Source organism: Elephas maximus, chromosome 25, assembly GCF_024166365.1.
Source record: "Elephas maximus indicus isolate mEleMax1 chromosome 25, mEleMax1 primary haplotype, whole genome shotgun sequence".
Taxonomy (NCBI): domain Eukaryota; kingdom Metazoa; phylum Chordata; class Mammalia; order Proboscidea; family Elephantidae; genus Elephas; species Elephas maximus.
This window is the reverse complement of record NC_064843.1, coordinates 65,241,542-65,268,583: the sequence shown is the minus strand read 5'-3', so window position 1 is coordinate 65,268,583 and position 27,042 is coordinate 65,241,542.

Below are 27,042 nucleotides of genomic sequence, written 5' to 3'. Positions count from 1 at the left end.
AATAAGATATATGGAACCTTGGCAGGTGTGGGACCATGCAAATAAAGTATATGAAACCCCAATGAGGGGATTGGTCAGTTTTGCCACCCCACTAGGCTTAAAGGGAGCCAATCCCAGAGCCTGAAGGGGGACCTCACTACCATCAAGAAGAGCCACGAGCCAAGGGCGTCTTTTGGACCCAGCGTCCCTGTGCTGAGAACCCCCTAGACCCAGGAGACAGAGGTAAGTGTAACACCAGAGATGGAGCAAGACAGTGCAAGACAGAACAGCAGTGAGCACGGCACAGTCCAACTGTTACCAGGACCTCTACACCTTTAATTAAATAAAGTTCTTGTCTCTCACTGGTCAAGAATGAACAGGTAAGAGATGGAGAGTTTTCCACATGAGCAAAGCTTTATTAACAGAGGCTTGCAAACAGAGACGAGAAGGGTCTAGGCAAAGTTTACCCCATCTCTCAGAACAAAGGATTTGCATAGGTTTTTAAAAATTCTTGAGTGGGAAAAAGATTCATGTTTATTCCGAGGCATAGGCAGGGTTTTCCCGGAGGTGGCCCATCTGGGCAGAGATATGTTAACTACGGTGCAGGTGCAGCAGCTTTCTAAGATGGTTTTAAGATGGCTCCTGTCCTGGAGACCTTTGGGATACATAGCAGGACTTATTGTGGGGTGTCACACCTGCGCAGTCTCTCGCTCCCTAAGTTCGATTCCCCAGCTGAGGCTACAGCCCCCTCACTGCCCCTGGTGGAAGGTCACACAGCGGTCACAGGTGGATGCTCTGCGCATGTCCCTGGGGCTGGTTTCATCTGGCCGCTTCTGAAAGACAACTTCAAGGAAGTTTCTGGGCTGTTTTCTGATAACCTACCCCATTGTTCTGGGGGAATGGCTTTGTTTCTGAGCCCTGGCCCATTTCTGGTTACTTTGTTAATTCAATTTGTTTATGTGAATTGCAGATTTGGGGGCACCTCTGTTCCCTGTCTTACAGCGGCAGAAAAACCGCAGTAGCAGAACCAGGAGACCAGCACGAGACAGCATGGTAGAATTCTTGAACCATCAAGTGAGGCAGTTACAGCGGGCATGCTGACCCACGAAGTAAGAGAGCTGAGTATCTTTGGGCAGGATGCTTCCTGGCAGAGTGGGGTGCCTCTGGTCACTTATTGGAAGGGCTAAAGAAAGAGCTGTAACACCTGCCCTAGGAGGAAATAGGCCAGGGGTTTGGGGGAGTCCTCAGGGGGGCCGAAAGGAGCCTGTTCTCAAGGGGCTGAGAGAAAAGCCTGCCTGTGGGCTTGGCTGAGAAGGAGCTGTCCTGGTTGAAGGACTGTATCCTGATTTGTTCCTGTTAATTCCTGATCCCGAGTTGTACAGTTTGTACCGTTACTTCCTTAATGAGCCACTCACTGGTAAGTATGGTCTGTGAATTCCATGTGGCCATGGCAATGAATTATCGAAGCCAGCAGAGAAGTAGGGAGTGCCATGGGAGGGGTGGTTGGTGTCAGAATTGGTAAAAAGTTTGGCAAGTGGAGGTATGTCTGACCTCCACCTCATAGGAATTAGCTTTGGGCTGATGCTAATGGTGATTCTCTCTCTTTCTCCTGAAGTTAGGTGAGGAGGTTTGATGCTATGCCATTTTTACAAGGTGTCATTAAAGTCAAAGAGGACATTTTATGTTAATAAAAGGCAAAATCCACAGAAAAGATGGAATGCTCTGAACATTTATGAGTATGCACAAGTATAAATGTCTGTGAAGTATCTGCAGCAATTACAAAGGATATTAGACAAGGTGGCTCTGTTAATAATCTAGACAATGCTGTACTCCCTCTTTCTGAAACAGTACAGATAAAGATAATTACATTATAAAATAGCTCTTGATTATTCACCCGCTTCCCAAGGACGAGTTTGTACTTTGGTAAAAGAGAATTGTTTTGGACATATTACTGACACATAAGGGGAAGTATGTTGAAATACGGTTTCAGCAGAAGTTCATGACTAGAGATGTAACGCATGCTGTAGAGGCTCCCCTTGAATCTCCTTGGGATTTGTGGTCATGGCTAGGAAATTTGGGCTCATGGGCCAGACAAGTCTTTCAGGCCATTGGCTTACACATTTGCTTCATTCTGATCTTTCACATTGTGATCAAGCTACTAAGCTACTTGGCACCTGTGGTCTTAAAAGCTTTTGAGAGGCCATCTGATGTACGGCAAACGGTCTCATGCCGACTAGAGGAACAATAAAAAGAAGAAGCTAAAGGACCAACAAAAGTAACATATATTTCTTAAAAAGGTGCCCTATAAAGCCATACCTATGACACCAGAAAAGCCTAAATTGGTGCCACACCAAGGTTTAGGGATCAAAGATTTTAATAGAATCGTGATCAGGAGGGAGGAGATGTCAAGGAAGAGATTGATAGTAGATATCTTGGGGCTTTCTTACTCATGAAACCAAATACTTAGTTTAAAGAAATTCCTGACAAAAATTAATTCTACCAGCAGTTTTTCTCTCACCGAAAGTGGCAAATCTTTTCTTTCCTGTTCAAAGCCTGGCTAGCTGAATTTGAATTTCTAAAGATACGGCTGGGTGGAAGACCAAAGACCATCTTGTGACCTGATACTAGTTGATCTCAGTAAAAGGGAGCAGGCAGGGTTTAATCAATCATGTTAAGATTAGCCAATGGTTGACTTGTATTTCTCCCTCCTCTTCTTTTCATAAGCCTCATTGTAGGTAGCTTCTTCTGCAACTTGTTTTTTCTGGAATCAAAATCATCTCCCTATATGCATATATAGGATAACTGCTCAGGATAAACCTTATGTTCAAATTTTGTTGAGTTTGATCATTTTTAAATCTATATCTATAGATATGTGTGTATATACATATATAAAACTGTTGCCATTGAGTTGATTCCAACTCATAGTGACCCTATAGGGCATAGAACTGCCCCACAGGGTTTCCAAGAAGCCCCTGGTAGATTTGAACTGCCGACTTTTTTTGGTTAGCACCTGAACCCTTAACCACTACGCCACCAGGGTTTCCATATACATATATTTAAGAAAAGAAACCCATTGCTGCTGAGCCCATTCCGACTCACAGCAACTCTAAGGACAGAGTAGAACTGCCGCACAGAGTTTCCAAGGAGTGTCTGATGGGTTCAAATTGCCGACCTTTTGGTTATCAGCCTTAGCATTTAACCACTATGCCACCAGGGTTTCCATATACATATATATAGTTAAAAATAGTATGTATATATGTATGTAATTTCTAAGTCCTGAATAAATTACTACTTTCACAGAGTAAAATTAGAAATTTACCATCTCTTCTCACCATTCTGTATTAGTGAAGATATTACTTTGGGTAAACATTTTGCACAGACCTTCAGAGAAGAATTTCTTCTTCTAACTAGATGGTGCCCGGCTACAACTGATGACTGCCCTGACAGGGAACACAACAGAGAACCCCAGATGAAGCAGGAGAGCAGTGGGATGCAGACCCCAAATTCTCATAAGACCAGACTTAATGGTCTGACTGAGACTGGAAGGACCCAGGTGGTCATGGCCCCTAGATCTTCTGTTGGTCCAGGACAGGAACCATTCCCAAAGCCAACTCTTCAGACATGGATTGGACTGGACAATGGGTTGGAGAGGGATGCTGGTGAGGAGTGAGCTTCTTGGATCAGGTGAACACTTGAGACTATGTTGGCATCTCCTGCCTGGAAGGGAGATTAGAGGGTAGAGGGGGTTAGAAGCTGGCTAAATGGACACGAAAATAGAGAGTGGAGGGAGAGAGCGGGCTGTCTCATTAGGGGGAGAGTAATTGGGAGTGTGTAGCAAGATGTATATGGGTTTTTGTGTGAGAGACTGACTTGATTTGTAGACTTTCACTTAAAGCACAATAAAAATTATATATAAAAAAGAATTTCTTCTGAAACTCAGGTAACAAATGAAAAGTTTCTCTCTAATTTTTATAGGAGATACAAGTTTGCAGAGTAATTTTCATTCAAGTTCAGAGAATGCTGGTTTGTTAATATCCTTCAGAAATAATTTCCAAAATATTCTGTCAACAACATTCATTCATTGTTTTCAAAAGTCAACTGTGTCACTGATCCGCTTTACTTCCTACCTCCAAGATTAATTAGATTGATCTGTCTATCTATCTATCTACCTGTCTAACACCTATCTATCTACCTATGTTATCTACTTCTGGAAAAGATTAGGGGCAGCTTAGCAAAATAATGTGCACAATAAATACTATAAAAATAAATTTTAAAAATGAACAGGAATCCCTGGTGGTGGTGATTAGGGGAGAGGGCAAAGGTGAGAATAATTGTATCCAAAAAAGATTGCTCAAGTCGGTTGTTCCATTTGAGCATGAAATGTAGCTCCAAATATCATAGAACACAAAGAAGAAAAGGAAAAACCAATTTTTATTGTAATAAAAGAAATCAGACTACTTTATCAAGAGAGACAAACTTTTCCCCTAGCATTAAGCTCTTAGAAGTTATCTTTTCCTCACATCTTTAAAGAAATGGACCTACATAATAGATAATATCTTCAGTAGCCATTTCCAAATCCAAGCTCCATGAAATACGAGAGCATACCAGTAAATCCCAATTCCACAGGCATGTTTCTATTGAGATCTGAAATAATGCAGCTCAGGGTGAAGTTATCTCCAGGTCTGATGTGACATGGACAGAGTGTAGAGAATCCAAGGTCAAAGGAAGGTGAAACGGGAGGTGGACCAGCTGTGTAAAATGCCCATGGCTGTTGCTGAGGTTTGTTCAGGAGGAAAAATACAGATGGTTTGGAATTGAACAGTAACCATAAAGAATCAAGGTTTTCCGGAAATTATGAATCACATTTCCTTAAGTAAACACAGATACTAGAAACACATCATGCCCAAGATTCCCTGGTGACTCTTTGCCTTCCCCACAACCATCTTGCTCATGCAGGCAATCAGTAAATATTTATTGAATAGATAACTCACATTCTATCAATAGGTCATTTTGATAATGACCCATTTTCTCTCATCACTTTCCTTTCTGCATAAAAATCCTTGCCGACAAGATAAAAATTAAGGAGGCAACTTTTAAGTGAGAGAGGGTCTTCATCGCATGGCACTTATTCATCGGGGGTTGAGACGAAGAGTTCAGGCTTTCTGTTCTTAATATATTTCCAGTTTTTTGCACGTTATATGCACAGTCAGTCGTCAAATGCAATGACTGATGAAAGGCCTGCTTCTCCCAAGAAATATTAATTTAGCAGGGTGCTGTGTCTATTCTTTACCTTGAGGAAGCATGTTGGTAGATATAAGCTGAAGTGATTGAATTCAGGGCACTAAAATATTGGGCCCAAGAACATTTTCTGGCTTTAAGTTTTGTTCAAATCATTTGGAATTCACTTAACTTCCATTCACTGAAGGCCTCCTCTGTCGGTATTTTATTCTTCGGAAAGAGGCAGTTACAGGATGTTGAATTCTACGCACGCAAAGTTTATGTTGAAATCCTGACCCCTGGTATCTGTGACCAAGAACTTGTTTGGAAATAAGGCCTTTGAAGATGTTAGGAATTAAGTCAACTTGAGGCCATACTGGGGTAGAGTGAGCCCTGATCCAATTTGAGTGGTTTCCTGTATAATAGAAGAGAAGAGGCACAGAGATGGGCAGAGGGAGACAGTCATGTGACAACGAAGTTACAAGCTGCAGCTACAAGCCAAGGAAAACCTGGGGCTAATGGAAGCTGGGAGAGACAAGAAAGAATCTTCCCCTAGAGCATTTGGAGAGAACATGGTACTATCTATACCCTGAATACAGACTTCTAACCTCCAAGACTGTAAGACCATAAATTTCTGTTCTTATAATTCACCCAATGTTATAGCAGTCCTAAGGAACAAAATAGAAGGCAATTGCTATCTTGGCCTTTTGGATACTTTTCCCTTCCTTGAATCATCTTGTTCAGCTCTAAAGTTTCCTGTTGAAAAGTTTTTGTTTTTCAAAGTTGTCTAAAATTTTAACTACTTTTTTTTCTTTTGCTTCATCCTTCCTTCCTTCCCTCCTTTCTTTCAGTGACTTGACCTATACCTTTTGACTGTCAAGGTGCTGTGTACTACTGAGACCTGATGCGAAAAATTCAGTGGTTCCTCTCAATGGCACTGTGGTAGGTAGAGTGTGGACAAGTAGTCTGTCAACTCATGAGGAGTGACAGAGTGCCATGGGGGCACTGAGGAGAAAAAATTTTATCAAGTGTGGGTAAGTCAAATACGACTCCATAAAATTTCAGACTAACATGCACTGTGAGACATTGTACAAAATAATCAGTGCTCATCAAGTGTCAAGTCATGAAAGAAAGACTGCGGAGCCATCCCAGTGTGCAGGAGACTAAGGAAACACAGCAATTAAATGCAAAGTAGAATCCCAGATCCTGCTGACATGTGCCTGTAAGCAGGTGGCTTTTTTCTGATGACAGCCTCTGCCTTACATCCCTGACCCAAACGGAAAAAGGCACATGTGTAGAGGTACCAGTGAGGTTCCAATTATGTCTTAATTTAGTTAATAATGTCCTTGGTTTTGATAATTGAATATGGTTATGTAAGATTTTGGCATTAGGGAAGTTCAGTGAAGGATACACAGAGATTCTGTGTACTATTTTAATATCTTTTCTGTTAAGTCTAAAATTAAAAGTACCAATGAAAAAAATGACTGCTTCACAGAAGAGGTATGATTTAAACAGTATTTAAAAAAATAGAATTTTAAAGGGATCAGTGAGGGAACAAGAGGCCAGCAAGAAGACTGAGAGAGTATGTTTTCTAAAGAGCTGGATTAGCAGTGGCTGCCCAGAAAGTGTACAGAGACGGTATCTAAAGTAGCATTGTAGGATTATGCAGACACGGTAAGGCTTGCAGACCAGCCAGAAAAAACCAGACCAGTTGCTGTGAAGTCAGCTCTGACTCATGGCAATCCCATGAGCAGCAGGGTAGAAACATAGTCCATAGGATTTTTAATGACTGATTTTCCAGAAGTAGACTGCCAAGTGTTTCTTCTGAGGTACCTCCGGGTGGGCTTGAACTGCCAGCATTTCAGTGTGCTTTACCATTTGTGCCACCCAGGGACTCCTTTGCAAGACATTGAAAGGTAATAAATTGTTCCTGAGTAGAAAAACAGCATGATTAGCAATACCATTCAGAAATGGAGAGACTGTGTGTGGGATAAATTAAAGGATGGCAAAAGTAGTCTGATATGACGATCAGGGAAAAATTTAAAGTCCCTTATCCAGGACTGTGGTGGAAAGCAAGGCAAGTTAAGATTTGAGAGCCATTTTTTAAGGGTGTGGTGGATGGGCAAGAAGGTTTGCTGACCCAGTGCCCACCCTACTCAATGCCACTGTCTTCTGGTCACTATCTGTGCTTTATTGGTGATGGAGAGGGGCAAGAGCCTTGCCAATGACAAGTGTCGAGCCAGGCAAGGAGCCTAGTGTCCACAATCTCCTCTCCCTTTCTTTGGGTAGGCAACCTGGAGAAGTCCTTAGGGTATCTCCAATAAGCCTTTAAATCAATGTGCTCTTTGTCAGGCTTCACATTAATTAAGCGCGGATGAGTCAGCTCATACGGAGACGGTTTCTCTTACTTTGACATGTGGGTTTAATATTTTAGAGGGGAAAGGGCTTTATGAAAAGTGTTTGATGTTTTGCTCAACAGAAAACATTTTAGAAATCGTTGGGAAATTAATGGAATGTCCTTGAGTGCTTCACCCCATTTGTTTTGGTATCTTGATTTCTGGGGCCATCTTTTTAGAGGCTAGAGAATTTCCAGCCCTTAGGGTTGAATCCAATGACAGCTTCTCAGTGGACACTGGTGAGCTTCAGGCTGTCTACCAAGGGGGGGACTCCTGGAGATCACACCTCACCTCACTTGACTGCTCTGAGAATGCTGGCATGAGGCTCTGCTTTGGATAGCTTGGGCTGATACATCCTTCTTGCAGGTGCTTCTGGTCAGTAAGTCAGACAGACAACGATGGCAGCAAGTCACCTTCAAAACTCTGGGAGTTATCGAATCAATTTTGCAAGTTAGAATGTACCTGAAAGGCAAATGAGTTATGGGTTATAGAATTGGGAAGAGTTAGAGTCTTGACTCGGGCCTAGAAAGCTGCCATTAGGGGAGATTTTCAAAGCTACGAACCAGGCCCCAAGGCATGGCAGGCCATCTGAGGACAGCCTAGCATAAGGGATATCGTGGCTGTGAGCAGCTGGCTTTTCTCTGGTGACAGCCACTGCTTTCCATCCCAGACCAAACTTCAGGGAAAGGGGCAGTTTAGCCAGATGGTGGAATGTGATGACGGAAGACTACTTGATTGAGACTTCTGTAAACATGACTGTTTCCTGGGAAAGAATGGAAAAAAAAAAAAAAAAAAGCCTGGCCAGCCCCATCCTTCTCTTCTGGGAGAAAGGCAAATAGCAAAGGAAAAGTTAGTAGAGAATAAGGAAAAGGACAGGGAAGAGGTGGGGAGAAGAAGTCTCATATAACTCTTGAAAACATGGATGTTGAGGTCAAGACAGCAGGACCCCAGCCCCTCTTTACCACTCACTGCTTCATTAGAATGTGGTAACTGACCTCCTAACCTTGGAGCCCTTATCCATAGAAGGGATGCACCTCACAGGGCTGCTCAATAAGAGAATGAGCGCGAAGAACTCGGTGCATTGCTGAACGCAGAGTAAATACAAAAAGGGTTAATGTGGGCAGAATTGAAGTCACATCCTGAGGAAATTTTTACCACTTCTGAAGTGGAGGAGATGCAAGAACACCAAGAAAGGATGCAGACCAAGAGAGAACATGAGACCCTTTCCCCCTGTTCTCCCAGTTGTGACGGAGTGTGCCTGTGTTTTGGAAATAGACTTGGGTCAAATTTTCTCCCCTCCTGCTGTACAGATTTAGGGCAGTTGTGTCCCTTCCCTGAGCATTCTGCATGCTGCTTTCACACTGGGGCTAATGGGAATTCAAGGCTCTGTGGCAACTCCCTTTGGGAGTTCACTTTGGGTTCTCCTTAGAAGAGGTGGGGCTGATGGAACCATGGGCCTATACCTGGAGATTCTGCTACCAGTCCTTGGCTGAGTCATACTTGTCTTTCCAATTCAATACCTTTTGGAGAAGCCCTTTCCATGTATATAGTTTCTACCTGGATAGTTTTCATTTTGACACTTACCATGTTGTAAATAACAGATTCTGGAGTTGAGTTATAAAAGTTTTAACAGAGATTTTTATTTGAGAGTAAACCAAATTGCTGCAGCAAGGAAGCCTGGCATTTAATAGGAGATTTCAAAGACTTCAATTTGAGAAAAAAGGGATAGGTCATAGAAAGTTATCATTTAAGCAAGTGTGGTCCCTTTCAAAGAGGGGGGCGGTGTTTATGATTGGGCCACATGTCCTTTCTTTCATTTGTAGTGAGTACCGTGGTTCTTGGCTGAAGTCTCAAGAGAATGAGGGTTTGGAAAATATCAGTTAGGTAAGGTTTTTAAGGTGGAAGTACCTACAGCTAGCCCAGACTGGTTAGGGTTCTTCCTGGTTGACACGTGGCTCTTTTCTAACGGTACTTCCTTCTCCCTCTTCCTTTTGTTCTTTATTTTTTTCCGTCTTCTGCCCATTCCCACTGCATGCTGAATATGCAAAGAGCACATTATTGGCATTTTGAACTGTTAGCCTGAGCTGAAACCAGTGTTGGAGCTGCCCAGCCAGCTGGCTCCCAGAGTTAGCTTTTCCTTGAAAAATCAACTTTGACCCAATGAGAAGGCAGCCTGCAGCCCATGGGAAACAGGGCACCGGCAGAGGCCAAAGCTGGTTCATGAGAAACCAGCTGTGTCTCAGGCCCAATTAGCTCCACAGCATAAGTTACACCCATTTTTATCATGTGAACTAGAAATATTGAATTGCTAAGATACTTCCGATATTCTAGTTTTCCTCAAAGCCAAATTAAAAAAGATGGTTATAAAGTAAATAATTTCTTTATTTTCGGAAATTAACACTTAATGCAGGAATATTGAAGAAAAAAAAGGAAACTAATACAATTCTATCCCTGAAATGTACCTCGCTGACATAAGTTTTAGGAAGTTGTATGCATGGGTAATCAGGGAATTCAGACAGGATGGAGAGGTGCAGAGTGAAAGGTAAAGCTCTACACCCTAAGCCTGGTTCCTCTCCTGCAAAAAATACTATATATCAAATTTTACATATCACACACACACACGCTGTCTTTCTTTTTATTTTAATGCCTTTGGTTACATGTTCAGTTCTTTATATTCTGTTGATACATGTAGACCTGGGTTTGATTCTCAGCCAATGCACCTGAAGCACAGCTACCACCTGTCTGTCAGGGAGGCTTGCACGTCACTATGATGCTCAACAGGTTCAGTGGAGCTTCCAGACTAAGACAGACTGGGAAGAAAGCCCTGGAAATCTACTTCTGAAAATCAGCCAGTGAAAACCCTATGGATCACAATGGTCCAATCCACAACTGATCATAGGGATGGCGCAGGACCAGACAGCCTTGTGCTTGAGGTCAACAAGAATCGGGGCTAATTCCAAAGCAGCTGAAACAACAACAAACATACGTGTAGATACGGAGTACAGTCCTACTCTGACGCACATGGAGTTGCCATGAGTCTGAATCTACTCAACAGCAACTTGTTCCCGGGGGCTCCTGGTGCTGCCCAAGTGTGAGAGCCACTGCTCTACTTCCTTGACCAATCTGTGAATTTGTGTCTGCTTGACCAGTCATCATTCATAGAGATTAGCTAGTCTATACTACTCTTGACTTTTGTTGATTTACTCTAGAAATATTGGGAGTTTCTGCTTTATCTTTATTTTCTGTTGTTGTTGTTGTTATTTGGTGAAAAATATAGTTGCATCACCACCGTAGATCATACCATGTGGTATTATCTGCTTTGCCTTTTGGTATTGTTTCTTGCTGTCTTTTTAATTGTATTCCTGCCTGATGTTATATGTGATCTCTAGCTTTCTTTTTGTTAGCATCTTCCTGGTAAGTCTTCGCCCATCCAGTTTTAATTAGTATATCTTTTATGTAACTCATTCTGGGCGTCACTTTTTAGGCATGTGTAATCTGAAGACCACGTGGCAGAACCCTTAATCGTTCAGCAGCTAACCAAAAGCTTGGCAGTTAGAATCCACCAGCCACGCCTTGGAAACCCTATGGGGAAATTCTGTGTCCTATAGGGTCACTATGAGTCAGGATCAACTCGACAACAATGGGTGTTTTTTTTTTTTCTTAATGTATATTTTAGTTCATCTCCACATATTAGCATTGTTTCATCTGAATGTAGGGATCAAACACTGAATTTTACCTTTTATGTGTTACCAGCTCCGTTTTGGGGATCTGTGTTTTCAATATACTCTTTATTTTCCCTCATTTCCTTTAACCTGTTGCTGTTGAGTCAGTTCCGACTCGTGGTGACCCTATTTTTGTCAGAGTAGAACTGTGCTCCATAGAGTTTCCAATGGCTGGTTTTTCAGGAGTAGACGACCAGGGTAACACCCCTGGGTGGACTCTAACCTCCAGCCTTTCAGTTAGCAGCTGAGTGCTTTGACTGTTTGCACCACCCAGAGACTCCTTTCATTTACTCTAGGGATCATCTTTTCTCTCCTCTTCTCCTGTTTTTTCTTTCTCTTTGCTTTGTTTGCTTTATGTATGTGTTGGCTTTCTCATATTTGGAAATGCAAATAGTATTCATAGATTCACCTCACTGATTTGTTGGCTATAATATTGTTTTCATTTCTTTTTGTGCTTTCCTTTACTATATTAATATACTCAAAACTTTCTTCAACTTAGGTAGTATGAGGAAATGATTCTATCTTTTTTCAGTTCTTTGGTGGCAGAAAAAGGGCTGGAATAGAGTTTTCTAACCTGCCACAATGGTCAGGCCCACTGGCCCCCACACCCTGACTTGAGACCTGCCTCAGCCTCATCTACCTTGTGAAGTCCCACAGCTTCCTGTAAAGAACAGCTCCAGGAACAGCTCCATGCCACCACTGGATAAGCAAACTGAATTTGTTTAGATAGAATTTTCTTTATCAATTTGATCTGTTCTTTGGCATGCATGGTAAGTAAACAGCTTTTATTCCCAAATGATAAATATGGGGCGAGGGGAGGAATCAGAGGCTCTTGTAGTGACTTCAATTAAGTCTTTAGAGAAAAGAGAGATTCATGCCAGAGTTAACTGAAAAAATGTCATGTGGTTAGACTCGTTTACGCATTCCAGCTACGAAATGCCAGCACACTTTATTTAGAGGTTTGTTACCATGTAATGGCTAAAGAATGAGTCTTAAAACCACCCAGAACTATTTACTTTCTTATACAGCTGTCTAGCATTTATAGATCTCTTTTTCCCTCTTAAAGGTTTAAATTTAATTCAGCTTAACTTCTCACTGTGAAACCCGCTATTTCCCCCAATTATCTCACCCCGCTCCCCTGGGTTGTAGTCAACTAGCCAGAACTTTCCTCTCTTTCCTGCCAGTGTGCCATGCTACCAGATCACTTGACAACTTGTTCCAAAGTCTTTGTTACTCTTGGATAAACATCTGTTTCCATTTGCAGACTGCAAACAGAGATCCTATCATTCGCTGGCCCCTGGCATCCTCATCACCTTGTGTAAGGACTGGCCTGTCACAGGTGCATAGTAACTGTTAACGAGATGAAAGAATATGTACCCTTTGCTAGGCTCTGGACACTGTTAGAAAGACAACATAACACATCTTTTTTGCCTTCAAGAGCTCTCTTTATCCCGGATAGAGCAGGAGAAAAACGTAGAACAAAATTCAAATTCACAAAAAAAAAAAAACCAGATTTACTAGTTTGACAGAGACTGGAGGAGCTTCTGAGACTATGGCCCCTGTACAACCTGCTAACTCAGAACTGAAGCTACTCCCAAAGTCCACCTTTCAGCCAAAGGTTAGACAGGCCTATAAAAAACAAACGATAACACATGTGAGGAACGTGCTTCTTAGTTCAATCAAGTATATGCTACCAAATGCGCAAGACCCCTGCCCCAAACAAAAACTAGAAAGCAGGAAGGGACAAGAAAACTGGATGAAAGGACATAGGGAACCCATGGTGGAAAGGAGGAGAATGCTTACATACTGTGGGTATTTCAACCAGTGTCACAAAACAATTTCTGAATGAGAAACTAACTTGCACTGTAAACTTTCACATAAAGCACACACACAAAAACACACAAATCTTTCATTATCAGTGATTAATATACAGCATCAAAATGGCGCAGGGCGTGGAATGGTTGTATCAGGGAAGACTAGTAGGAAACCATGAGTGAGGGCCCAAGAGTAGTGCTCACCAATCTTTAACATGTATGTGAATCACCTGGGAATGTTGTGAAAATCAGATTCTGACTCAGTGGTCTGGGGTAGGGCTCCAGATTCTGTACTTCTAACCAGTTCCCAGGTGATGTTAATGTTGCTGGTTGGCAGACCACACTTTCAGTAGCAAGGTCTTATATGATAAGTTTTCCAAAATGGAAAGGAATTCCAGGAAAGTGAAGAGGATAGAGGCCTGGGGATATAGGGTGTTTTAAAACTGTTTGCTATGGATGGAACTTAAGTTATGTTGAGAAAACTGCAAAAGTGAAAGTGTGTGAGAAGGACCACGGGCCAAAAAGCAGAGATCAGTTTTAGGTCATGTTCTATTTGTTTCATTGCTAACCTTGTTCTTATAGGCAGCTTCCACCTGTTTGTCAGTTTGTCGTACTGTGGTGACTTACATGCTGTTATGATGCTAGAAGCCATGCCACAGGCATTTCCCATACCAGCAGGTCACCTATGGTGGACAGGTTTCAGAGGAGCTTCCAGATTAAGACAGACTAGGAAGAAAGGCCTGGCAATCTACTTCCAAAATTCAGCCAATGAAAATCCCATAGTTGCAACAGAATATTGTCCGATATAGTGCTTGAAGATGAGCCCTGTAGGTTGGAAAAAAAAATTACACAATGGCTTCGACTATGGACTTGAGTACACCGATGATCTTGAAGATAGTGCAGGACTTAGTGACATTTCCTTTTGTTGTGCACTGGGGTCGCCATAAGTTGGGGCTGACTTTATTGCAACTAACAAGAACTTATAGGCAGTAGGGAGCCACTGTATGTTTCTAAGAATGGAAGTGGCTTGAAAAGTTTGGGATTTGTATATATCATCTGGTATCTGTGCTGAGAAGCATGGGGTGAAGTAGCATGGGGTGGGGTGAAAAACTGGAAACCTTTGAGCTGTGACCCATGATCCAATACAGGAATGTAAATGAAAGACAAGGAAGTATTTACCTGTGCAGGGGCCACGGTGGTGGAGAGGTAGGGATAGGCTTGAGCAATGTTTAGGAAATGGAATCAGCAGGACTTCTGAATACAGAATTTGGAAGCTTAAAGATTCTAAAAAAAAAAATCGCTCGGGTTTCTTGCTTGGGAGCCTGGATGGATGATGGTATCGCTAACCAAAATAGAGAATTTCGGAAGAGGAACAGCAGGTTTGTGGGAGGATAACAGGTTTAATTACTGATTTTAAGGACCCTGAGGGTTTCTGATTTTAAGGACCCTGAGGGGTAGCCAGACAAGTGTGCCTATGCACACACATGCAACATACATACACATACACACATGTGTGCACATATGCACACGAACACACACACATACACATATGAGACTAGGGAGGCAAGAGCCAAACAGGATGATTCAGATGACCCTTTTGAAAGAAAAAACAATGGGACATGTGAATATCAGAGTTGAATAATAAAGCGGATTCACAGGCAAATCCAGACTTCCCATCCTGGGGCGTGGAGTGGTATACACCTTACTAGTCAGTAGGATGGCTGCTGCTTAGAGCACTGGGCAAACAGGCACACCACCAGGATGTCCCTGCAGCTCTGTCCCCAGCCAGATTTTGGATTTCAGGCAAGTCATCTAACCTTCCTAGAGGCCACTTTTCTCACTTTTCCTAATTTTACCTTATGTAAATAACCACTAAATGTAGAACAAGACATATGTCAAACATCTGTGTGCTCTTCAACAACAGACCAATATTGAAAAGGAAGCCCAAAGGAAAACAAAAACCAAACCAAGTTGGAAAGGTACCGTAAGTTAGAAGGCTCAACTTCTTAGCTGGGATTTCGATTCTTCCTCTGGCTCTGACACCGTTGTCCTTAAGACACTGACATTTACAACTCCCACATAGACAGGGTAAGTAGTTTTCTATCTCTGTTGTGATAAAACTTTATAAATAAAATCATGTTGGAGTAAAACCCAAAGTAAAAAATAAATACACATGAGCCCATACTAACATAAACAAAAGACTGAATAAATAAGTAAACAGGGAGAAGGGATAGAACTTCCCTACAGAATTTCAAATATTAGAGGTAGATATCCTCTTCCTCCCTGGAGGTGTAGCTTAATCCCCTCGCTCCATTCAAATGTGGATGGGACTGCCAAAGAATATAGAAATGGAAAAATAGTAACTTTACAGTTGGAAGAACATGGCAGACACTACCTTAACCAAATGATCAAGATTGGAATGCCCATTGTTGCAGCTACTGTGTATTTTGAGTACCTTCCAACATAGGGGGCTCATGCTTCAGCACTATATCAGATAATATTCTTTTAAGATAGATAGGATTTTCATTCGAATCTACCAGGCAATCCTTGGAAACTCTATGGGCCAGTTCTACTCTGTCCTATACGGTCACTATGAGTTGGAACCGACTCGATGGCACTGGGTTTTTTAATGTTGAGAAGCAGACCACCAGGTCTTTCTTCCTGGTCTGTCTTAGTCTGGAAGCTCTGCTGAAAACTGTCCACCATGGGAGACACTGCTGATATTTGAAATACTGGTGGCATAGCTTCCAGCATCATAGCAACATGCAAGTTAACTCAGTATGACAAACTGACGGATGGGTGCATCAGGCAAAACCAAATTGAGGGACAGTCTATAAAATACCTGACCAGTACTCCTCACCAAAATGGATGTCAAAAGAGACTTTGAAACTTGCTCTTGAACATGGAGTAGCTAAAGCAAGGGAAGAAATGATGAAGTAAAAGAGCTGAACAGAAGATTTCAAAGGGCAGCTCGAGAAGACAAAGTAAGGTATTATAATGACATGTGCAAAGACCAGGAGTTAGAAAATCAAAGAGGATGAACACAGTTGGCGTTTCTCAAGCTGAAAAAGCTGAGGAAAAAATTTAAGCCTCAAATTGCAACAGTGAAGGATTCTATGGGCAAAATACTAAACGATGCAGGAAGCATCAAAAGAAGATGGGAAGAATACACAGAGTCACTGTAGCGAAAGAACAGGTTGATGTTCAACCATTTCAGGAGGTGGTAAATACATGATTAGAGCTGATGATACTGAAGGAAGAAATCCTAGCTGCACTGAAGACACTGGTGGAAAACAAGACTCCAGGAATTGAGATGTTTCAACAAATGGATGCAGTACTGAAAATACTCACTCCCCTATACAAAGAAATTTGGAACACAGCTACCTGGTCAACCGACTGGAAGAGATCCATATTTATGCCTATTTCAGAGAAAGGTGACCCAACCAAATGCAGAAGTTATCAAACAATGTCATTAATAGCATACATTAGTAAAATTTTGCTGAAGATCATTCAAAAGAGGTTGCAGCAGTACATCAACAGGGAACTGCCAGAGATTCAAGATGAATTCAGAAGAGGACGTGGAATGGGGGATATCATTACTGATGTCAGTTGGATCATTGCTGAAAGCAGAGAATACCAGAAAGATGTTTACCTGTGTTTTATTGACTCTGCAAAGGCATTTGACTGTGTGAATCATACCAAGTTATGGATAACATTGCAAAGAACGGGAATTCCAGAACACTTGTGTTCATGAGGAACCTGTGCTTAGACCAAGAGGCAGTTGTTTCAACATAAAGAGGAGATACTGTGTGATTAAAGTCAGGAAAGGCGTGCATCAGGGTTGTGTCCTTTTCCCATACTTATCCAATCTGCATGCTGAGCAAATAATCTGAGAAACTGGACTATATGAAGAAGAATGGGGCATCAGGTTTGGAGGAAGACTCAGTAACAGCCTATGTTGTGCAGACAACACAACCTTGCTTGCTGAAAGTGAAAAGGACTTGAAGCACTAACTGATAAACATCAAAGACTATAGCTTTCAGTATGGATTACACCTCAACATAAAGAAAACAAAAATCCTCACAACTGGACCAATAAGCAGCATTTAACGGAGAAAAGAATTTCATTTTACTTGGATCCACAATCAATGCCCATGGAAGCAGCAGTCAAGAAATTGGATAACCCATTGCATTGGGCAAATCTGCTGCAAAAGATCTCTTTAAAGTGTTGAAAAAAACAAAATTGTTAAAGACTAAGGTGTGCCTGACCCAAGCCATGGTGTTTTTGATTGCCTCATATGCATGCGAAAGCTGGGAAATGATTAGGGAAGACAGAAGAAGAATTGATGCCTTTGAATTACAGTGTTGGCAAAGAACATCGAATGTACCAAAGACTGCCAAAAGGACAAAGAGATCTGTCTTGGAAGAAGTACAGCCAGAAAACTTCTTAGAAGCGAGGATGGCAAGACTTCGTCTCACGTACTTTGAACGTGTTATCAGGAGGCAGCAGTCCCTGGAGAAGGACATCATGCTTGGTAAAGTAGAGGGTCAGCAAAAAAGAGGAAGACCCTCAGTGAGATGGATTGACACAGTGGCTACAATAACGAGTTCAAGCATAACAAGGATTGTGAGGAAGGTGCAAGGCCGGGCAGTGTTTAGTTCTGTTGTACATAGGGTCGCTATGAGTCGGGAGTGATTCGATGGCACCTAACAACAACAGTAATCCTCACAATTGTCGAGTTCATGGCAAACAAGGAAAGGCTAATGAGAAATAGCCATAGACTAAGGAGCTATGAGAACTAAATGCAAAAGAGATCCTAGACTGATCCTGGATTAGAATAAGGGCATCAGTGGAAAACTGGTGAAATTTGAGTAAAGCCTGGAATTTAATGAATAGTAATGTGCCAGTGTTAATTTCTTATTTTTACAAATATGTAGCATTCGTAGAAGGTGTTAACATTAAGGAAAGCTGGTTGAAAAGAACTATTCGTGCTACCTTTATAATTTTTCTGTAAATCTAAAATTATTCCGAAAGAAAATGTTTATTAATTACTAAATGCAATGTGGGCCCAGACTTAGGCCGACTGTAATGTACCCACATTTCTTTGATTTTTAAAGCAATTATTATAGAATCAACTTAAAGTGTAGTTTACTTTTATTTTGAACTGTCATTTACTGTAATTTTTAGTGATTAAGATGACTTATTTTTGTCTTTTATCCCAAAGAATCCCGTGCAGGGTTTTACATATTATATGTACTTAATATAAAGAAAAAAATTGTCAAAAAACAGCTAATTGATTTCATACTGAAATTTATTTCTAGTAATTTCTTACTTAAAATGATGGTCTTCATTATCAATAAATAACATTTTAGAACCCTTCTTGCAAAAAAGAAAAAAAAACCTTATGGAAAGCTCTGTCTTAGCGCAGAGTGCACTGCATTGTGAGTTTTTTGTGAAGCTCTCTCTCCCCTTCCAGGAAATGCTTTCCTTGAGGATAAGGAGAGATCCTTTTCATGCTTATCGTCTCCTCCTGCCCCCAGACTGAGCAATGTCTGGCACAAATAGTTATTTGGGATAAATAAATCCTACTAATTAATACAAATAAGTATTACTGTGTTCTTTCTACCTAAAATGAGTTCTTAGGCAGTAGAAATATATTTGCATCACGCAAAGCCGAGCTCGTCCTAAGCTCAGATGTGTAACAGCCGCACTGGTGACTAAGGCAACACTCTGACACTCAGCTTTTAAGATGGTGTCTTCTGAGATCATAAATCAGGTTAGGCAAATGCAGGCAACCAGTGTGACTTTATCAGGAAATTGGACAACACATGTAGGAGACCCAGGAACAGGGTGAAGGTCAACTAAGTTTCATTTCTCTGTGACAGAAGTTGGCTCCGAAGTTAGTGCCTTTTGGCTTAATAAACAGGAAAAAAATTATGGAAAACGGTAGTGGTCCTTAGGACCCATTTCACTGTGACACTATCCCCTCATCTCTCCAGGCTTTATCTACTTAAGCCCAATTGTTTCCATGATGATTTTAACTAAAATAGCCAGGGTAGTAACTATTGTGATAAGTCACAATAGCAATTGTTGGAGGTGTTGATGGTTAAAGAAAGAGAACAACTGAGCTTAATCCTAATAGATCAATCAGGAAAGAGGCTAAAATGTAAATCCGGGGGGCTGTTTATGAGATAATGAGGGTTGCTAAAAGTGGGTGCTAAAATCCAAACCCGCTGATTAATGAGGTCTTGGACAATATGTAGCCTCTTAATTTGGTGAATGACATTCATCTTGGGCAGAAGTCAGAGATGTGGCATGAGAGGACAAAACTGGAACAGGAAGCAAAACAGAGGACCATAAAGAGGAGATCAAGAAGGCAGAGAGGGCAGTGAATATTCTTGGATTTGCTCAGAACACCTGCAAATAAGGACCTCCTTGGGGGTGGGTGAAACTGTGGATGGCTTCCCTTTCATTTGGTGTGTGTGTACTTCTTCCCTTCTGAGTTTCTCCCAGGTTCCCTGCCTGTTGCCCGTTCTCTGTCTCTTCCTACTCACTCCTAAGTCACCCGTGAACTGAGTGCAATACCTGGTGTCAATGGTAACGTTGTTCTCACCCCTTAGATGCCAGCCTCGTAGGCCAGCATTGCTCTTTACATCCAACTCGATCTCCAGCACCATCGCCATCGCCATCACCATCACCATATCTGTGCTGACCACTCTCGCATCGGCCAACACTCTCTTACAAGACAGACTCCTAAATGTGGACTTCTTTTGTGGAAACCCTGGTTGCGTAGTGGTTAAGAGCTACGGTTGCTAACCAAAAGATTGGCAGTTAGAATCGACCAGCCACTCCTTGGAAACCGTATGGGGCAGTTCTACTCTGTCCTGTGGGGTTAATATAAGTTGGAACTAACTTGACAGCAATGGGTTTTTCCTTTTAGGTACCTCAAGAAATTGAATGCACCAGACTCTGCTCCCTTGATTGCAGCAGCTTTCTAGATTCCTGTCACAGTCCTGGTCATAACATAAAATTAGCTTCTGAACTCTTAAAAGCCAGCATTGATCTGTATGGCTCCATCTCTCTCAGCCTCTTCACAAACTTCCAGAGAGGGTTGTCCACACCTGCTTCACTCATTTTGCCCTCATGTCTCAGTCTGTGGCAGGTATCTTGTGTCCCACCACTTGATGAAAACTGTCGTACCTGATTCATTAAAGATCTACTTGCCACGATGTCTGATGTGGAGATTTCAGCCCTTAGCTTACCTCATCTTAAAAGCCTTTGGCACCCTTACATAATGGCTCCCCTGCCCTTTGTGTCATTTCAGTTTTCCTGAGTTTCCTCCTACCCTCCTGGCCATTCCCACTTGGCCTTCTTTGCAGTTTCCCATCCACCCTTTAAAAGCTGAAGTTCCCCATGGGTCTGTCTTTGGCACTTGCATCTTCTCACTTTCTGCTCAAATAAATACTAATTCTTCCCCAAAACATTTCACCCACTTTTAAGTCTTCATTTAGTATTTATATGTTGGGTATTGCCAAACTTAGCTCATTTCCCTCTCCTAAACTTCAGACCCATATAATCTCACTGTTCAACTTAATGTTTCTACTTGTATATCCCCCAGCAGCTCAAATATGACCAAATCCAAACTGAACTCACCATCCTAAGAAAATTCTTAGTTCTCTTGGAATCCAGATTTCTGGGGTCCATGGATTTGGGTTGCTCTACCAAAGCTATTGCCCTGAGATCCTCTTTAGAACCTTGAACCTTGAGCACACTGGTCTCCTGAGAGTCACCTTTAAGTTTAACAGAAAGCCAAAAAAAAAAAAAAAAAAAACCCAAACCAAACCTGTTGTTGTTGATTCTATTCCAACTCATAGCTACCCTATAGGGTAGAGTGGAAGTGCCCCATAGGGTTTCCAAGGAATGATTAGTGAATTCGAACTTCCACCCTTTTGGTTAGCAGCTGAGTCTTTAGCTTCTAACCACTGCATTACCAGGCTCCAAGTGAAACAATAAAACAAATTAAAAAAACCAAAAAAAACAAACTCATTGCCTTTGAGTGGATTCCTACTCATAGTGACCCTGTAGATCATAGTAGAACTGCCGCCTAGGGTTTCCAAAGAACGACTGGTGGATTCGAACTGCCAAGATTTTGGTTAGCAGCCACACTCTTAACCACTGTGCCACCAGGGCTAGTTTTGTTAGTTAGTAAAGACTATTTTGCCTTGGGCATAATGCTCTTTTGAAGAATTTTCTATGTGCCTTCAGTTTTAAGAAACAGAAGCTCGGGGGTCAGACTAGAAGCTGTGTTTTAGGCTAAATTGTTATTGTGTAAACACCTTTTCTGGCCCCCTTTCTAAGCCAAATCTGGATGAGATTTGGTATAAGAGTCTTTGGAAGTTCTTTAACCTTTGGAACACTTTGACTCTCTGGTCAGAAGTATTGCCCAAGTTCGAAATCAAATATTAAATAAACTTCAAATCAGTTTATAGTGTTGTCTTAACATGATTTTTGTTTTAACAATTTTCTCCCTCGACTTTTTTCCCTGATACATCCCCTTGTCCAGGGGATAGAAACATTGTCCACCTAGCTGTCTGAGCCAAAGGTCTAGGGGCCTCCTATGTTCTTCCTCCTCCTCCCACAACCACTACCCCTAAACAGGTGCAAGTCCTTTTGTTTCCACTTTCTACATAGCCTTCAGATCCATTCACTTATTTCATTCTCACTTCTGTTTCCATCATTTTTTGCCTGTGTATCTACAACAGCTTCTTAGCTGGTCTCTCTGCCTCCCATCTTGCCCCCACTCCAATCCATTATCCAGACTGTATACAATGCTTACTAACACGCTAGTAAGATGGTTTCTCTTTCCCATTTAAACTCCCTCTATGACTTTCCATTGCCCTTAGATTAAAGAGCGAAGTGCTTCCAGGAGTCTTCAAGTTATAGTCCCTGCTCATCCCTGTACCTCAACTTTCATCTTTCACTTTCCTGTACCTTGACTTCCAGCGAATTGAAATTCTTTTAGTTTCTCAAAAAAGTCACGATCCCTCACCCCCAGATCTTTAATAAAGTTCTTATGTCACCCTCTGAATACCTCCAACATTTTAGTGGACTGGTTCCCTCTCCCTTTTTAGATTTCATCTTGTCTCTCATTCTCTGGGACAATTTTCCTGACCCCCCAGGCCTGGGCCATGGACCCCCTTCCATGTCTTAGGTTAGCTGCTTCCTGAGACAAGGATTCATGGGTAAGCAGTTTACTTGGGAGGAGATTCCAGGAAGCAGCAGGAGGATAGAGAAGAAATGAGAGAGAAGAAAAGGAAGTCAGTGCAGAGTGTGTTATCACACAGGTTACCACTCTGTGTTGATTCCCCCTAAGGACCTCAGACAGAAGCATAGAGTACTTCCCCAGGGGGGCGAGGAAGCTGAGGTATTTAACTCCTGGACATCACAGGTTGAGAGCCACTCCCTGAAGCATTAATTCCCAGTGCTTCCAGCCTGCCCTGCATGCTTGTGATGTACCATTCTCAGTCCAAGATAGCCTCAGCAGTCACTTTTTGTCACCAAGGAAACGGGGGACTGGTGAGGGCCTGGGGGACAGGCTCTGGCAGTCATTGGGGCTTGCAGCACAAAACCAGCAGCACACCAGGACTGGTGAGGGCTTGGGGGTGGGGGGCGGTGCCTACAGGGTCTGCTGTTACAGCCCTTAATCATCATTTGTTAGAATTCACCTCCAAAACTCAGGATAGTCTTACTTTACAAAAGAAAAATAGGTAGTAAAATTTTGGGGAAAAGTAATCTGGAAGTGGAATGCAGGGTGGGTTGAGGCAGATAGAAATGAGTGAGGATCAGGAATACTGGCAGTGTGAGAGTTGAATCAATAATCAAAGAGTGACAGCAGTGTGGCTGGGAGAGCTGGAGTGAACAAGACAGAATTCATGAAAGACTAAGTGGCAGGATGTAGGGACAATTATGTTCCGGGGAGGAACTGGAGAAAAAAGTCAAAGGTGTGTCCAAAAGTTCTAGGTTGCTTAGAGGGGTTCAGGCAGGGAGCAGCAAGCTTGGAACCCAGGTTTCTGTTGTAGCTTGCTACTAACTAATCTTATGATCTTGGGTCAATCCCTTAACTCCTAGACACCTGTTTTCTCATTGCTTTCAAAAAGAGGTTGGATTAAATCAATTTCAGCCTCCTTATTCCTTTAACATGCCATGATCCTGGGTTTCTATTCATATTACTAGACAGAGTGCTGAGATATACCTATTGGAAAACTCTCTCCTGGCACTGTGCATCACTGTTACATATCTGTGCATCACAACTAGACAGGAAATACACTAAAAGCAATTTGGTAGTAATCCAAAAGTGCCAATGCTTGAAGATTTTTTCTGAGTTTAAAATTAGAGCTAATTTTAGATATTATCATAACAACACTACTCTTGGCCCAACTACCACGTTGACAAGGACCAAGAATAGGTTCAAGGGATGTAAAGACCGTCAATGGCACAGTTGCATGATACACACATGATTTCAAGACTTCAGCACCCCCAGACCTCAACAGACTCCACAGGCTCACACAGCTTGACTCAGATCATCCCTGCTGTCAGCGATCCATATGCCTACAAGGAAGACCAGTTAATAGTACTATTACTCAAATTTATGCACTAACCACTAATGCCAAAGATTTGGACATTGAAGATTTTTACCAACACCTGCAGTCTGAAATTGATCAAACATGCAATCAAGATACATTGATAATTACTGGTGATTGGAATTTGAAAGTTGGAAAAAAAGAAGGATTGATAGTTGGAAAATATGGCCTTGGAGATAGAAAAGACCACCAGAGATAGCATGACAAAAATTTTGCAAGACCAACGACTTATTCATTGCAAATATTTTTTCTCAACAACATAAAAGGCCACTATACATGTGGACCTCCCTGGATGGAAAACACAGGAATCAAAGCAAGTACTTCTGTGAAATGAGAAGACAGAAAAGCTCAATATCATCAGTCAAAACATGGCCAGGTGCTGACTGCATAACAGACCAGCAATTGCTCATATGTAAGTTTAAGTTGAAGCTGAAGAATATTTTAAAAAGTCCACATGAACCAAAATATGACCATGAGTATAACTCACCTGAATTTAGAGAATTTAGAGCAGCCTTGTGATAGATAGCTGCCATAAAGTTGACTCTGACTCATGGCGACCTTGGGTGCAATAGAATGAAGTGTTGTCCAGTCCTGCATCGTTCGCATGATTGCCAGCATGTTTGAGTTCATGCTGTGGCTATTGTTGCCAATCCATCTCACTGAGGGTCTCTCTTGCCCTCCGTGGCCCTCTATTTCATGAAACATGATGTCTTCCTCCAGCGATTGATCCTTCCTGATGACATGTCCAAAGCAAGCGATTCAAAGTACTGTTGTGATCCATAAAGTTTTCATTGGCTAATTTTCAGAAGTAGATTGTCAGGCCTTTCTTCCTAGTCTGTCTTAGTCTGGAAGCTGTGCTGAAATCTGTCCCTCATGGATGACCTTGCTGCTATGTGAAATACCAGTGGCATAGCTTTCAGCATCACAGCAATACACAAGCTACTGCAATATGACAAGCTATCTGATGACAAACTTGTAAGAACACTTTTTCTTTGAAATGTAGGCTGAGGAGATGAAGACAAATATAGAGAAGAACTAATCAAGAAATGAGAAATCAGAAAGATAGGACAGATGAATCATTATTGACCCGGACAGGTTGGGGATGAGGTCGGTTTGATAACAATGTCAGGATCAAAAATGCTCAGGTCTCTGATAGACACAGGAAGGAATCAGACTTCCATGGTACAGGTTACTAAAAAGGTTTCCTTTGCTTCTTCTGCCATTTTCTTGCTAGAGTAAATCATATTATGCCTTGTCCCAAACATGTATCAAGCACCTCACTGATAACTACTATGAAAATTAAAAGAAAAGACACGAATCTGAAAAGTGACATAAAATTAGAGACAAACTGTAAATAATGCACAACCTTTCAGGAGACCAAAATTGGGACGATATGTTACCTGTAGTTTTTCAATGATCCATCAACCAGAAGCAACTGATCCAGAGCCTGCCATCAATTCAAACAACCAAACATTTTGGAAACCATTTGTATAATTGTTGGTCTTAATTATGCACATTTCTGGATCATCAAGAAATAATTAAATTTTCTTCAGCTGAGTTTTAGTATGAAGGGCGTTTAATACAGTTTCATTTATAAGGTGTAATTAATCAGTGAAGCCAGTTAACCAGAACTGTACAACCCCTCCCATTAAAGACGGAAAGAAGCTGAACGCACAGCTACTGAGAGAGGGAAGCCAACTCTACTATCTTTCCTTGGATTCAAATATCCTTTTCGTTCCCATGAAAATCCTTCTCATTCCCATGAAAGTTCTTTTTATCTAAACATAAATACTTCCAAATTTCAAATGGAAAAATGTAAATATAATGTTTATAGCCTCTGGCAAAGAGTCTTTAAGCTGATGCTTCTGAAACGTCTGAAAGAAAAGGAAGGTTAGGGAAGAAGACTTGTTTTCCCTTCAATCAGTCTGAATTATTTTAGAAGCCAACTGGAAGATGAAATAAGTTCAACATCAAAAAAGAAAATGAACGTGGTAATTTTCAGTAGTCTCACTAAAATCTTCATCTATTTCTTTAGTACTGACTATGCATTTCCAATTTAGAATTTACTTTAGAGGGAAGAAATTCAATTCTGTATAGAATCCAGGGTTTTCTTCTTTCCCTTCTTATTTCTTTTAATTTATATTCATTTTCTTTATATTCATACTTTCCTGTAGGCCCTGGGGCTAAGTAATCTTAGCAAATAATGTATTGTATTAAAACTCAGGAAGAGATGTCAAAAAAAAAAAAAAAGGTTTTTACATGGCAGTAAAATTCTATAGCTAGGGCAATTACAGCCTGACAGACCAAAATACCCAAGATTGATATCTTTTCATTCTTTGCAAAGCTGCAAATGGAATTGGTATGACTTCGACAAAGAATTTTGAGGATCCCTTTAGGTAAGGGAAGAAGAAGGAAAGTATATCAAGAATTGTTGCTAGCTGCTGTTGAGTTGGCCCCTGATTCATGGAAACTCATGTATAGTGGAACAAAATGCTGCCCAGTCCTGTGCCATCCCCAAGATTGGTGTGGATCAGGCAGTTATGATTCAAGGGGTTTTCAATCATTGACTGATTTTCAGAAGTAGAGCACCAGACCTTTTCTCCTAATCCATTTTAGTCTGGAAGTTCCACTTAAACCTGCTCAGCATCATGGCAACATGCAAGCCTCCTCTAACAAATGGGCGGTGGCAGCACATGAGGTGCATTGGCCAGGAAATGAACCCAGGTCTCCTACATGGCGGGTGAGAATTCTACCGCTTGTCCACCAAAGAATTACACAGGCGTTATCACTTCAGTTTTGAGTAGGGCCTGGACTTCTGACTCTAACTATTAAGTAAGTCAGGAGGCAAATAATAGGACATTTATCATCAGCTTGCCCCATGCCAGTTACAGCAGTTGACCCTTGACAGATATTGTCTGTCACAGCAGTCTATCAGTTCATTCTGTTTTTGACTCTCTCACTGGAGAAAATTGAGACATGCTACTCAAGGTCTGTGGCTGAGGGAGAGGAGAAATATGTGTAGGGAGTCACTACGGAAATGTAAATTTATGCAGCCACTTTTGAATCCTTTTTGGAAGCATCTACCAAAGCTGCTCATATGACCCGGAGGTATATACTCAATGGAAATGAGGGCTTATGTACTCAGCATAATGTTCAGAGCAGTACCACTCAAAATAGCCCCAGACTGGAAACCCAAATGTCCATCATCTGTAGACTGAATACATAAATTTTGGTGAAGTCACACAATAGAAAGCTTACAGCAATGATAATGTGA